Source organism: Schistocerca piceifrons, chromosome 8, assembly GCF_021461385.2.
Source record: "Schistocerca piceifrons isolate TAMUIC-IGC-003096 chromosome 8, iqSchPice1.1, whole genome shotgun sequence".
NCBI lineage: Eukaryota > Metazoa > Arthropoda > Insecta > Orthoptera > Acrididae > Schistocerca > Schistocerca piceifrons.
In genome coordinates, this window is record NC_060145.1 from 435,737,286 (window position 1) to 435,752,151 (window position 14,866).

The following is a 14,866-nucleotide window of genomic DNA, read 5'->3' on the forward strand; positions in this document are numbered from 1 at the left end:
GACTAACAGGGAAGAACGCTTTGTGGGTCTGGGATCAAGAGGCACAGGATGAATTTTATAAATTGAAAAAGGCACTGGTAGAGGCTCCCATCCTCGTGCATCCCGACCTGACACAAGAATTCTGTTTAATGACGGACAGTTCCTTGTCAGGATTAGGTGCGGTACTGTTTCAAACGGAAGGAAATAATGATATTACAACTTGGAAAACAATCTCGTTTGGGAGCAGGGTGCGCTCTCGATGTGAAAAAAATTATTCCGTGACGGAACTCGAAGCACTTGCGATAGTTTGGGCATTCTCAAAATTTAGGTATTTTTTATTAGGGAGGACCACCAAGGTGTACACTGACCATCGTGCACTCCAATTTCTTATGAGCACAAAAATCACGCATGAGAGACTAGGACGCTGGGCACTATACCTACAGGAATATAACTTCACTGTAGAATACATTCCTGGACAGAAAAATGTAATTGCTGACGCTTTATCGCGCATTCCTATAGGTTTGGTTCACACAGAAGAAAGGGAACTCGGTGAAAATAATTTTAGCATCCTATACTTACAGAATGTAGCGTTCGAGAATTTTGTTACCACCTCTTTAGGGAGTATAGCGGACGAACAGGATAAGGACGCAGTATTGAAAGATATAAAGAAGAAGTGGGAGGACAAGGAGAATGTAGGAATACGCCAGTACTACCTAGTGCGCAATAGAATATTATTCAAGAAACGAGCCCCGGACGACTCCAGATGGGTGTTAGTGATTCCGGAGGCACTCGTAAACAAAATTATATGGTACATACAATTGAGTTATGGTCATTTCGGAGCACAGAAATGTTGTAAAAAACTGAAAGAGACATGCTATTTTAATAACATGCTACGGCGTATTCGTGGTGTACTTAGAGTGTGCGGACCTTGTCAGCGAGCAAAGGCGGCCACAGTGACTTATGCTGCATCATTGCACCCGATAATACCAAGCAAACTTTGTGACCTCGCGACCGTGGATCTATTTGGGCCACTAATACGATCTAAAGCAGGTTTTGCATATGTTTTCGTAGCGATGGAGCTAACCTCCAAGTTTGTGTGTCTGACTCCGTTGAAGCGAGCCACAGGAAGGGCAGTGGCAACTGCATTTGCAAAGCAGTTTCTGCATGAAGTTGGGAGCGTGAAAAGGGTTATCTCGGATAATGGACCACAATTTAGATCGCAATACTGGCAGCGGATGCTTCGAAGAAGAAGAATTAAACCTATATATCTCTATTTCACGCCAGCTCGAACCCCAGTGAGCGTATTATGCGTGAATTAGGAAAATTATGTAGGTTATACTGCAGTCGTGATCACCGATCGTGGGACATACACCTAAAAGGATTTCAGAACATAATTAATGAGTTGCCTAACACGTCAACAAAGCTTCCGCCAATCACTGTGCTAAAAAACAAGGAGCCCCCGAGCAAAATCAAAGAGGTGGTGCCTTGGCCACAAGAGCCGAGACTACGCCGGAACGCAATTGTTGACTTAGCTTTACGCAACATCAAGCGTGCAGCAGAAGCCAGAGTCAAGGCGTATAAGAAAAACGTGAGAAAAACAGTGTTTCATGTAGGACAAAAAGTTCTTATCAGATCACACAAGCTGTCTAACAAACGGTCAGGTGTCTACAAGAAATTTTTTAATCTCTTTAACGGGCCGTATCGGATAAGGAAGATTCCCCATGAAAACGCTATAGAAGTGGAAACTCTTCGATCGAAGAAATCAAAAGGGCTACACCATGTGTCACACGTAAACCATACATTGAGTAGAAAGGGCAGTGAGGAGTAGAGAGGACGGTGAAGAGAAACAATTGATTAGTTTACATTTGTGATAAATGCATTTTGAATAATATGTTGGTAAAAATAATGATAAAGATGTTTCTATGTGATTGATTGAAATGATGTTTTTAATTTTTTTTCTTTCCTTGTGCAATTAGGATTTAAGTTGGTTCAAATTTGAATATAAAAGGTTTCTTTGTGAACGAGTGAAATGCTGTTTATATTTTTTTGTGTAAATTGAAAAGAGTCGCTCCTGAGAGAAGCAAGATCTGTGTTGAATTAATGCAAAACTGAGGGGAATATCCGATCTGTGGGTATTATGGGTCTGGCAAACCCAGGTCCCCAGCTGTTAGTAGCCTTGTTTCCGATTTTCTGCTTTCAGTGCTACTATCTATCTATTACTATTCTATATCTGTCAGTATAAATGAGGATCTCTTACTATAGTATGCGTGCTGTATGAATATTTTAAGATAGGAGAACTCTGAGAAAGGAATGAGTAAGTTTGGAATCTTGAAAACAGGATGCGATAATACGATTGTTTAACCATTGGCTTGCCAATATGCGATGATATGTTAATATTGATGATATATGTCTTTTTTGTTCTTTATAGCTGAGTATGTAAAGTGCTGTCTGTGGATTTCGTAAGTATATTGATTCCCTTCAAGGTGAAAGAAGAATTGTGGTTTGTGTAATTTACGTGGCCCTGAAATATTATTGTGGTAGTCAAATACGAGCAGTTTTTCAGCAAATGGAGAATGGTACTATAGCGTCCCCAGTGCCATATTACGAAAAGACTTTAAATTATTTATAAAGAAGACATTCATAATTTGTAAGAGATTTTTTTTTTCATGTAGCCTTAAAATAATAATTTCTCTGTGTAGGTTTAGATTGCAAAGAAATAATTTATGACAGAATGATCTAAAGAGACGCCCAGTTACACTCTTTTGTTAATTTTTTAGTCGACTTCACTTCTTCGCTTGTCTTGAATGTGTCTAGAGGGACATCTTGCGTGTGCTGACGAATGTAAGCATATTTGTATGAGTTAAGCATATAATATACTGATTTAAATTTATTGTGCACTTTTAATTTGTAAGAGGTGATCCCGATTTCATGTCCGCCTTCCTTGAATTAACCTGCATTCAAGTAATTTACAGCTCAACAATCGCAGCGGCCGATGCAGCCAACGACGCCATTACGTGGCGATATTAACTTATGAAAAATTAGCGGAAGCGGAAAACTCGCCCGCTATTAGCATAATATTAATTTTTCTCCACAGCCGCACGAAGTTGCAGAAATACCTAGCTTTAAGATTCTTATTTTCAGTAGCATAGCCGAGACCCAGAGCCAGGACTCTGACTACAATACAATGGTTAACGGAGGTAAGAAAATACTCTCGCGCGTGTGTGGGCCGCAATTGTAATTAATAACTAAAGATCTTTTGCTTTAACGTCAACTGACTAGCCGAGGAAATTTATATGAAAAGTTTATTACATTGTTCAACTTAAATATCATTTTTATGAAGGCCCACCACGTAAGTCGGCAACAATCAAAAAATAATAATAACAATAATAATATATACATTAAATTACGACGGCCGACGGACGCGAGATTGGCGCCGCAACTTTGGGGCCCGATTAATATGATTCTATTGTACTGAATGTAATTATGTATGTGTCTAATTGTTGTAAAATATTAATGCTTGTATGAATTCTTTTACATGTACAACAACAAAACCACACCCTGAGGAGATCTGGAGAGGAAAAAGTGTAGAAAAGAAAAAGGATTGCGAGAAAGAAAAATAAGTAAGGTAAGGCCTATTGTGCAAGCATCCTGTGTAGCTCTGTGCGGAATATTGAACCCATGTGCACATGAGATACCTTCGGTGTTTTGTGTATTTATGTGTTTATTTTTGGAGGGGATAATTATTCGTTTTGTGTATTTATGTGTTTATTTTTGGAGGGGATAATTAATCGTGTGTGTATCAGTGTTAAAGATTCGTCAGTGACTTAAAGTGAATTTAGTATGGGTAAGATAGGACAACCTAAAGCATCCGTACCAGAAGAACAAAATTCTGTTAATATGGAAAGTGAGGATCATTTGCAATATGTAAACGAGTCCCAAGCCACCGCCTCGGATAACATAATTTCCGGAGCGGGGGGCGAGGATCTGTGGACGGTGAATGACGCTCCACAGCAGAATGGGAATAGAGTAACAACTCCACTGCCTGGGCAGGGGGGCCAATCGAGCGCTAGATTAAGCGGGGCACCAGTATGCTCACCGATTGCAGACCCATTTGCAGAATTTCTGCGCAGGTTAGAAGAAAGAGATAGGGAAAGAGATCAGAAACTGGCTCAGATGCTACGTGAGCAAGAGCAGCGCAATGAAGCAAAACTAGATAGTATCCAAAGCGAACTTGCCGAGATGCGGGACGCTTGCAAAGAAATCCCCCATCTTGTGCAAAGTTTAGCCGGCGAGATGCAAAAATTACAGATGTCGCAGGCTAGGCTTGAAGATAATGTCCAGACTTTAACCAACCGCGTGGATAATGTGGAGATAGATGCACGGAAAAGTATTGACGCATATTTGGAAGTGCAAGCTCAAAAAGTAGAAAAAGAATTAAATGAATGGCTAGAAGTAAAGGAGCGCGAGATATCTGCAAAGATTGAAAGCGACGTAAAAGCAGCTGCAGGACAAGCGACTGCGGCCGCGAGTGTAAATATTGACGCCAGCGCTGCCGCACTACATGCCGAATTAACACAGATTAAGTCTCGTGTGACTGCGGAGTGGCCAAATTGGCAACAGGAGGTCGCGCGGAGACTGTCTGCGTTGGAAAGCAATGTAAACAGTGGCGGACAGATCATGAATCCGACTCCGCGTACTGATTACTATAATAACGCTGACGGTAGCCAGGGTGCGAGTGCGCAACCGCAACCTAATGCGAATTATGAGCACGAGCAACACGCGATACCGTGCAGCGCACATCACGAAGTGATGAATGTCCCAGAATGTAGCAATCAGATGTGCAAAAAAGAGGACAATGTAATAAAACACAGGATCTTCCAACCCTTCAATAGCGAAAAACGAAATGTCCACCCTGTTGTATTTATTAAGAGCTTCAGGAATATGTTTCCCAGGACATGGACGGAAAGACAAAGAATACAGTTCGTGGTCTCCTTTATTCAAGGTGACGCGGCACTGTGGGCCACCGACGTGTCCGAAAAATGTCTAACGATGCAACAGTTTGAAGGTGCATTCTTGCAAAAATTCTGGTCCGATAGCGTCCAAGAAAGACTACGAAAGGAGTTGTACAGTCCAGAAATGTACAATCCTAAGATGGGAACGTTACGCAAATATTTCGAAAAGTACACTCCTGGAAATTGAAATAAGAACACCGTGAATTCATTGACCCAGGAAGGGGAAACTTTATTGACACATTCCTGGGGTCAGATACATCACATGATCACACTGACAGAACCACAGGCACATAGACACAGGCAACAGAGCATGCACAATGTCGGCACTAGTACAGTGTATATCCACCTTTCGCAGCAATGCAGGCTGCTATTCTCCCATGGAGACGATCGTAGAGATGCTGGATGTAGTCCTGTGGAACGGCTTGCCAAGCCATTTCCACCTGGCGCCTCAGTAGGACCAGCGTTCGTGCTGGACGTGCAGACCGCATGAGACGACGCTTCATCCAGTCCCAAACATGCTCAATGGGGGACAGATCCGGAGATCTTGCTGGCCAGGGTAGTTGACTTACACCTTCTAGAGTACGTTGGGTGGCACGGGATACATGCGGACGTGCATTGTCCTGTTGGAATAGCAAGTTCCCTTGCCGGTCTAGGAATGGTAGAACGATGGGTTCGATGACGGTTTGGATGTACCGTGCACTATTCAGTGTCCCCTCGACGATCACCAGTGGTGTACGGCCAGTGTAGGAGATCGCTCCCCACACCATGATGCCGGGTGTTGGCCCTGTGTGCCTCGGTCGTATGCAGTCCTGATTGTGGCGATCACCTGCACGGCGCCAAACACGCATACGACCATCATTGGCACCAAGGCAGAAGCGGCTCTCATCGCTGAGACGACACGTCTCCATTCGTCCCTCCATTCACGCCTGTCGCGACACCACTGGAGGCGGGCTGCACGATGTTGGGGCGTGAGCGGAAGACGGCCTAACGGTGTGCGGGACCGTAGCCCAGCTTCATGGAGACGGTTGCGAATGGTCCTCGCCGATACCCCAGGAGCAACAGTGTCCCTAATTTGCTGGGAAGTGGCGGTGCGGTCCCCTACGGCACTGCGTAGGATCCTACGGTCTTGGCGTGCATCCGTGCGTCGCTGCGGTCCGGTCCCAGGTCGACGGGCACGTGCACCTTCCGCCGACCACTGGCGACAACATCGATGTACTGTGGAGACCTCACGCCCCACGTGTTGAGCAATTCGGCGGTACGTCCACCCGGCCTCCTGCATGCCCACTATACGCCCTCGCTCAAAGTCCGTCAACTGCACATACGGTTCACGTCCACGCTGTCGCGGCATGCTACCAGTGTTAAAGACTGCGATGGAGCTCCGTATGCCACGGCAAACTGGCTGACACTGACGGCGACGGTGCACAAATGTTGCGCAGCTAGCGCCATTCGACGGCCAACACCGCGGTTCCTGGTGTGTCCGCTGTGCCGTGCGTGTGATCATTGCTTGTACAGCCCTCTCGCAGTGTCCGTAGCAAGTATGGTGGGTCTGACACACCGGTGTCAATGTGTTCTTTTTTCCATTTCCAGGAGTGTATATAAACAAAACCAGGTACTGGGACGAGACAATGTCCGATCGTGACATAATCAGATTAATAAAAATGAAGTTGCCCAGTGAAATTAAAAGATATTTCATCAATGTGCCGGAATACGATATAGAACAATTCATGGAAATAGTGGATTCTGTTGACCTATTGATCGAAGATATGAAAACCGAAAACAAGTGGAACCATGCAGGCTATAATCATCACAAAGCCGATTACAATAGCAGCCACAGTAACGGTAGTAACTTAGTACCAAATGGTAACGGGAATAGGCAAGAGCACCGACAACAGAATCAAGGCACAAACAATGGCAATGGTTATAACGGCAACGGTTACAATCGTGAAAATCGAAAGAGACATCATGATGGACGCATGAGTAATGGATATAATGGTAACGGCAATCCGCAGTGGTGGAACAACCGAAACCAGTGGCGTGGTCGTAACGAACCGACACCACAGTGGCAACAAAACACAGCGCCACAATGGAACGCCAACCCAGGTCCGTCACAGAACATGTCAGGGAGTTACAACCGACCACCACAAAACCAGATCCATACACAATATCAAAATACACCATCGGGGAGGCAGGGCGGCCAACCCAACAGTAGCAACAACAACAACCAGAACCACAATGTGAGGTTAGTGGAAGTGACAGACAACTGTCAACCCACTAATGCTCATCCGTTAAACTAAAGACAGCCACAATACGCTCTCCGTTGTTGGCTGCAGGATGGTGTAGTGAGGGCACATTCACGGATGAAAGCCATAAACTTTGTATGCTGAGATACAATGAAGGAACAAAAATAGAAAAGGAACTTGTAGACATACCGCAGACATGTAACCGAACCGACAAAAGTGTTGTGCAGGCTATATTGCAAGCAGATATGTACGGAGCACCAATACACATAGTAGTCGATACCGGTGCGTCAACCAATGTCATGAGCGCAAATTTTTACAAGTACTTGAGTCAAAATAATAGAATACCAGTATTGCCAGTGAAGAATTGTCGTGTTACAGGTGCAATAGGTGCACAATCTCATATCATAAAGCACCAGGTGCAGGTCGAGTTTACGGTAGGAAATGAAGCAATGAAAAGCTCGTTCCTAGTAGTTAAGGGATTAGGTGTTGCTTGCATCCTGGGGATAGAATTTTTACGCCAGAGGGACGCAAAAATCGACCTCTTGTGCGGGGAAGTAAGCCTTATGAATGAGGATAGACGTGTAGTTTTGCCGTTGTTGAGGACACGGGAAGTGCACGGTAAATATTGCCGGAGCTTTCAAACGAGATTCGAAGGAATACAGGTAATGAATTTATATTCTGACTTAAGTACAAGACAAGCATGTTATAAGGAGTTTATTACTGAAGACAGAGAGGAAAAAAGGAAACTGATAGCCATGAAAGTTAGGGAGTCAGAACATTTGACTGAAGCACAACAAAACGAATTGACTCAGCTACTTACAGATTATGAGAATGTGTTTTCGGAAAAACCCGGTGTTATCGAGGGCTACACCTATAACATCGAAGTGGTACCTCATGATACTTTCTGTCACGCAAACTACACCATTCCGTGGTCAAATAAGGAGGCAGTTACCAAGGAAATAAGAAAAAAATACTTACAAAGACTTAAAGAAGTTCGCTCAGTAGAGCAACGTTTACATATGTGTAGTAGGTTAAGTTTAGAGTGTATTTTTTTTCTGTGTGTAAATGTTAAGATTTTAGTGTAACATTTAAAGACAATGAGGCACACAAGATTAGTGCGATTCAACTTTGTAGATGTTAAGGAATAATAGTATTTTTAAACAATTGCATTTTGAAAAAAAAAGTGAACGTAGATTTAAGAATATTTTAAAAATTTCATGTTGAAAAAAGCTAAAAAAAAATATATTAAAAAAAATTTCAATAGCATTTAATGATGAAAGAATTTTTCATTAGTGTGTCATGAATATTTTTGAACTGTAGTAGTAATGCAACTTATGAAATTCAATATTATAATGTATATGTTGTTCCATGTATTTATGTCTATACCGATCTTGAAATATGCTCAAGCATAATTTACTTAACAATGTGAGTGCAGGGTGTACATCACCCAAGGTACCTCATGTGTTGTGGACAAGGTACAAAGCAAATCAGTAAACGCGACTACCGCTAAGCACTGTTAAAATAAATTGCCATCTGCTAAGGCAGAGATTTACACGAATCAAACACTAATCTAGGAACTTGCACGCTAGGCCTAGATTATAAAATGTGTACAATAATGCGAGAGGCAAGGTTTTGTAAAGTCGAGCCTGGCTCTGGAGGGCAAGTACGCAATGAGTGGGCAGACATGACATGGGGACTTACCTCAGATGAGACGGAAATACAATTGTATAGTCAAAAAATCTGAAGGCAAGTACGACTCTAAGTGGAAGATGAAAAGAGATAATTAGTGCGAGAGACTGGTAAAATCCAGCACTAGCCAAAATCCAGTTCAGACTGAATGAAATACATTAGTGTTTGTGAACTAATCGAAACAGTTACTTTAAACAGTGTGAAAAACTGTGAAGGTGAAACTGTGATATGGACAGTGAAGTGCTAGTATTGAACGTTCAACAGCGGTGAGGACGCCAAACGCCAATATTACGCACGAAAAACTGTGAATTTACTATAAATGTGAACTGTTAACGCGAAGTGAACCCACAGTCAATATTTTTGGGACAGACTGTAGTTTCAGTGAGCACAATAATGCGAGATTGGAATGCGATGCGTGGACTGTTGCAAAACAGCGACCGCAGAAACGGCGAATGTTTGTGCTAAGCTCGTATTGGGACACTCACCAGTACCTGCGAGTGCGGCGAAAACATAAATAATTTTATCAAGACAAAAACTGACGTGTAATGGAAACAGTATTGCATCAAAACTGCATTCACGGGAGAAGGTCCATGTCATGTTTTCTGCAAGACAGTGCTAGCTTGACACTCGGAAACTGGCGAAAACTTAACAACAACTGCCGCACTAATAAATGCTCCTTTCCCACTAGCGTAACCATCTGCAGCGGGAAACAAATATTACGTTGGTTGTGTGTGTGTTTCATGTACTACGTCGGAGACGCGTAGCAGAGCTAACTCCTGCCAACAAGAGCGGGGGGCGGATATCATCCCACTCCGCCACGCCCGGCCGAGACAGAAGCGCATCGCCAACGGTGCAGCCGATCAGCTGATTCTGACGTTCCGCGACGGCGAGGCACACGCTGGCGTCGAGCGGGCGTTGACCTCTCCGCAGCCGCCGCGAACGCCGAGCACCGAACACACCAACCGACGCCGTCGCGAGCCAAACGTCGCGGCGTAGATCATCAACGACACCGCAATCAATTGTTTTAATGACCTCATTTTTTGCATAGTGCAACAAAAATATTTGTATGCACATCCTGTACTCCAATGACATTCCAGAAACAATTAAGTGAAAGTGACCAAAGCAGTTAGTCTGTCGCTCCGCCGAGGTTTTCCCCAGGTTTCCCTACGGCCGCGCCAAATGGGGAGCGAACAGTTGACACCCCTGGGACTTCAAATATTCCGGACTAACTCGTGGTTGTATACCTTGAACCTCATCTGTATTACACTTTGTGTGCAACGCACCTCAGTAATTACAACATACGATGTGACATATGTAAACTGTGAAAGAAAAATCTGCGTGTGGACACTGTGGACATGAAAGTGGAAATATTTATGTCAAAAAACACGAACATTTTTTATGACATAAACATTTCGGGGGGCAATATAGCGTCCCCAGTGCCATATTACGAAAAGACTTTAAATTATTTATAAAGAAGACATTCATAATTTGTAAGAGATTTTTTTTTTCATGTAGCCTTAAAATAATAATTTCTCTGTGTAGGTTTAGATTGCAAAGAAATAATTTATGACAGAATGATCTAAAGAGACGCCCAGTTACACTCTTTTGTTAATTTTTTAGTCGACTTCACTTCTTCGCTTGTCTTGAATGTGTCTAGAGGGACATCTTGCGTGTGCTGACGAATGTAAGCATATTTGTATGAGTTAAGCATATAATATACTGATTTAAATTTATTGTGCACTTTTAATTTGTAAGAGGTGATCCCGATTTCATGTCCGCCTTCCTTGAATTAACCTGCATTCAAGTAATTTACAGCTCAACAATCGCAGCGGCCGATGCAGCCAACGACGCCATTACGTGGCGATATTAACTTATGAAAAATTAGCGGAAGCGGAAAACTCGCCCGCTATTAGCATAATATTAATTTTTCTCCACAGCCGCACGAAGTTGCAGAAATACCTAGCTTTAAGATTCTTATTTTCAGTAGCATAGCCGAGACCCAGAGCCAGGACTCTGACTACAATACAATGGTTAACGGAGGTAAGAAAATACTCTCGCGCGTGTGTGGGCCGCAATTGTAATTAATAACTAAAGATCTTTTGCTTTAACGTCAACTGACTAGCCGAGGAAATTTATATGAAAAGTTTATTACATTGTTCAACTTAAATATCATTTTTATGAAGGCCCACCACGTAAGTCGGCAACAATCAAAAAATAATAATAACAATAATAATATATACATTAAATTACGACGGCCGACGGACGCGAGAGTACAGAAATATGGATCCTTTCTGTAGTCTTGATTGATGTTGAGCCAAAGCCTGGAAAACTTATTCTGCGTTAATACTTGTCCCAGAAAAGCGACGTTTATGTGTTTTGCTGATGCTGTGAGCATTACAGCTTACTGTTTTCGCTGGTGCGGGATGCACTGCAGCCTATATGATTTGTACTGAGGAAATTTCCCTCTTCAAGGTAGAGGAAGATTAAATAATTTTGATTATGGGACCGAAGGAAAGCTTGGTTTAAGGTAATAAGGATGAAGCAAAACATTTGTCATTTAAACTACAGGAGGATTCGGATCTTTTGTGTCTGTTGTGAGTTCAACATGTTAAGATGAAACTGTTTTACAGAATAGAGGAGACCACTATTTTGCCATTCATGAGAAATGAATCCAGAATAACCACCACAGGCGAAATAACTGATTTGGAAGCGAAAGGTAACTTAAAGAAGGAACGAAATCGCACCAAAATAGGTAAGAAAAGGTAGTATAACCTGTATGATGCAGATATTTTTAACCTTCTCAGAGTCATCTGCGTGATTAATTCTTGTGATAACGTAATTTTAGATGAAATTTTCTTACTGTTTCATGTGTGAATGTATGAGTATGATAAATGTATTATTGCGAGTCTCTTATCAGGTGTGTCAACTGGTATAAATGTTTTGGCGTGTAAATAACCATTGTTCTTTTTACTGTGTATGTTTAAGGAAAGTTCTCCATATTTATCATGTGACAAGACATATGCGGCGAGCGTCAGGAAGAGGACGAATTAGGACAATGTTGTAGTGGTGTAAACACGGTGTTGAAGTAGCACTGAAGTAGCTTGTTGGATTAACTAGTAGTGGATAGAAGTAGAATTTTGAGTAATGCATGTTTATGGGTAGTTAGTTTGTAGAATAGACAACAGGTGTGCATGTGTGCATGTGTGTGTGTAAATAACATGTGAAGCCTATGCTGCCCTGACCTATTGACCTATACTTGCACAAGGCATAATCCTATTCATTTTAGTGAATCAATTAGTAGCATTTGATTTATTAAAACGCAAGTGAACCACATTAGTGATGTGGATTTAAATATTATATTGTCAGTTCATTTAATTTTTATTTTTTTTTACATTGTCAAGTCATCTCACTTTTATTTTTTTACATTGTCAAGTCATTTAAATTTTATTTTATATTGTCGATTCATCTAATTTTTTATTTAAAAAAAAATTAAGTCTCACTTTTGTTCTTAAAAATTGTGAAAGACAATACTAAGTGGTATTATGTATGACATTGTGTAATCACATAACTATGATGAAAAAAATTTCTGTGAATGCAGTTGAGAACGTGAAAGCGAACCGGCTAAACTCTTACGAGACAGCGGGAGCAGCCGGACTAGTTGTAAACTGGCGGGTTTCCCAGCAGGACACGCTGTCAACCGGGCCACTTCGGGAGCGCGGCCGACAACAAAAGAAGGGTACGCGGCAAACACTTTCCCTTGCACCTGGAGCTAATGGGCGGCCGCCCCGTGCGACCCTTCCTGGAGGCGATGACCTGAGATGGGCGAGCGGTCCACCGCGCGGAAATCCATCTGCTGGCAACGCACCACACGCACGCGACCGTGACGAGACGGCCGCGGTGAAACGACAAAAGACAGGGGATAAAAGTGGCGTGGAGCCTTTTGACAGGTACTGTCCAGAGAAACTTGCAGACGTCAACGACGCCTATCGACATTTCCTGACGGATGCCTACTGTCAAGCGACATTAAATCATGGTTCGATGTTCTCCGGTCGCTAAGGGTGGCATAAAAGAAGAGCCATTAAGTGTCATCGTTGCCCAGGAATATCAACCTGGCGTGTCAATCGAGGATACCGCACGAATTTGACAACACAAACATGGAACCAAATCGAGATGTACGTGATACGGGCCATCAAGAGAAACTTCATGAGAGGGCAGAGACGGCGGGATCGCACGCAACAGATGGATAAAAATCCCTACTGACAGCTGCGGCGACGAACCCCCCTCCCCCGCCCCTTATATTGTGCCTCGGAATAGTGGAACTAGTGAGTGTATCAGTGAACGGTGATTATATGGCTCTTAGTTCAATGCATATACGTGTGTTTCTGTCACAGAAACTTTGACTCGTGTGTTTTGCAGGGATTCGATTTATTGGTGTTTATTAGACTGACTCTTGTATTTTGCAGGTGTTCTATTTATTGTTTTTTTTTAGACTTTGACTCTTGTATTTTGCAGGTGTTTTATTTATTGGTGTTTTTGTTTTAGATGTTGACTATTGTACTGTTTTATTGATCAATGTTTGTTCTTGTGTGATTTATTAGATTTGTGATATTTTGTTTCGTAAATTCATTCAAGTGGCAATGCTTCGTTTATCAGTCAGATTGCTATTCATTCTCATTGGGCTGTGGTCGATTAGCCTTTGCATGGGGCATATTTATTGTGAGGAACCCCTTAAGGGTAACAATCACATAATTATTGTAGTTTCAGTATAATGACACAGTGCTCATTGTTTGCTAACTAATTGAAATATAGTAGAGTGATTAAATTAGTGCCACATAGTTATTTTAATTCTACAAATTATTAGTTTTATAAGATATAGAATTTTTTTTGCGATAACCACTTTGTAAAACATGTTTTTCTCTTATATTTTTTTTTTTTGCTTTTGCGGATTGTGCATTGTAATGTTCTGCTTTATAATACTGATGTTATTTCATGTTCTTTTTTAATTGCTGTGGCACCTTTGCTATTTCCATAAATTTTGCTTGTTAATAAACAGTCATAAATTTTCTTGTGATCAGTTGGCTCTTGCAATGAGCAAATACTGGTGAACTCCATAAGGGTAACAACCAGAAATTTTTTCATATTAATGACACAGGAACCATTGTTTTTACTTGCTGACCGAATTAGGTCTACGCTATCTTTTAAATAGGTGTCACAGATTGTGTTCTTTTTTTTCTGTTCGAAATTGGTAGATTCTAAAGATGTGTTGAAATTATTGTGTTTTAGCAAGTAGCTGGTGACCTTTTGCCTTTTCTTTACATTTTTTGATTTAAGTTGGGTGTGAGAAGCCTGCTTGGGAATGTCCTAGCATGGCCAGAAAATTCCCTGCACAGTCTTTTCCCAGAGCGTTGGGGTTATGAAAGGTCTCTGTTTGATTCGTTTCATATTTAATTTCTTAAATCTGTTGTCATTTACGGCATAAATTCCTCTTCTAAATTTACTGTGGCGTTTCTGACTATCTGGGAGGAGACTGAGTAGTGGAACGCGTTACTTTTACACATAAACAAGAACGATCTGTCACACTACTACACTTTAAAACACAGTTTATATGTAATTCATGTCACACAGTCTCATACAGAACCTACATCTGCTTTCTTGTATATACTGTATATGATAAGATACTGTCATCCCCCTTCCCTTCTGTGTGAGAGGATGAATGAGCAAATGTGTTTCTAGTTGCATGCTTGAGGGTAGCAGACAAACCTGTCTGCTAGAGAACAGTAGGACCAACGTCGGAACAGGTAGCTACGCTTTCTAAAAGCAGAGAGGTTTCCATTCTTAGCATGGTCCTGTCCGTCCCTTGTCATGTTGGTATGGGAAGCTGCCCCTCTGGCCACTTCCGTTGGTATTTGTGAGCCACCCTCAGGAAGCACGCTCGGTAGGAGCGCA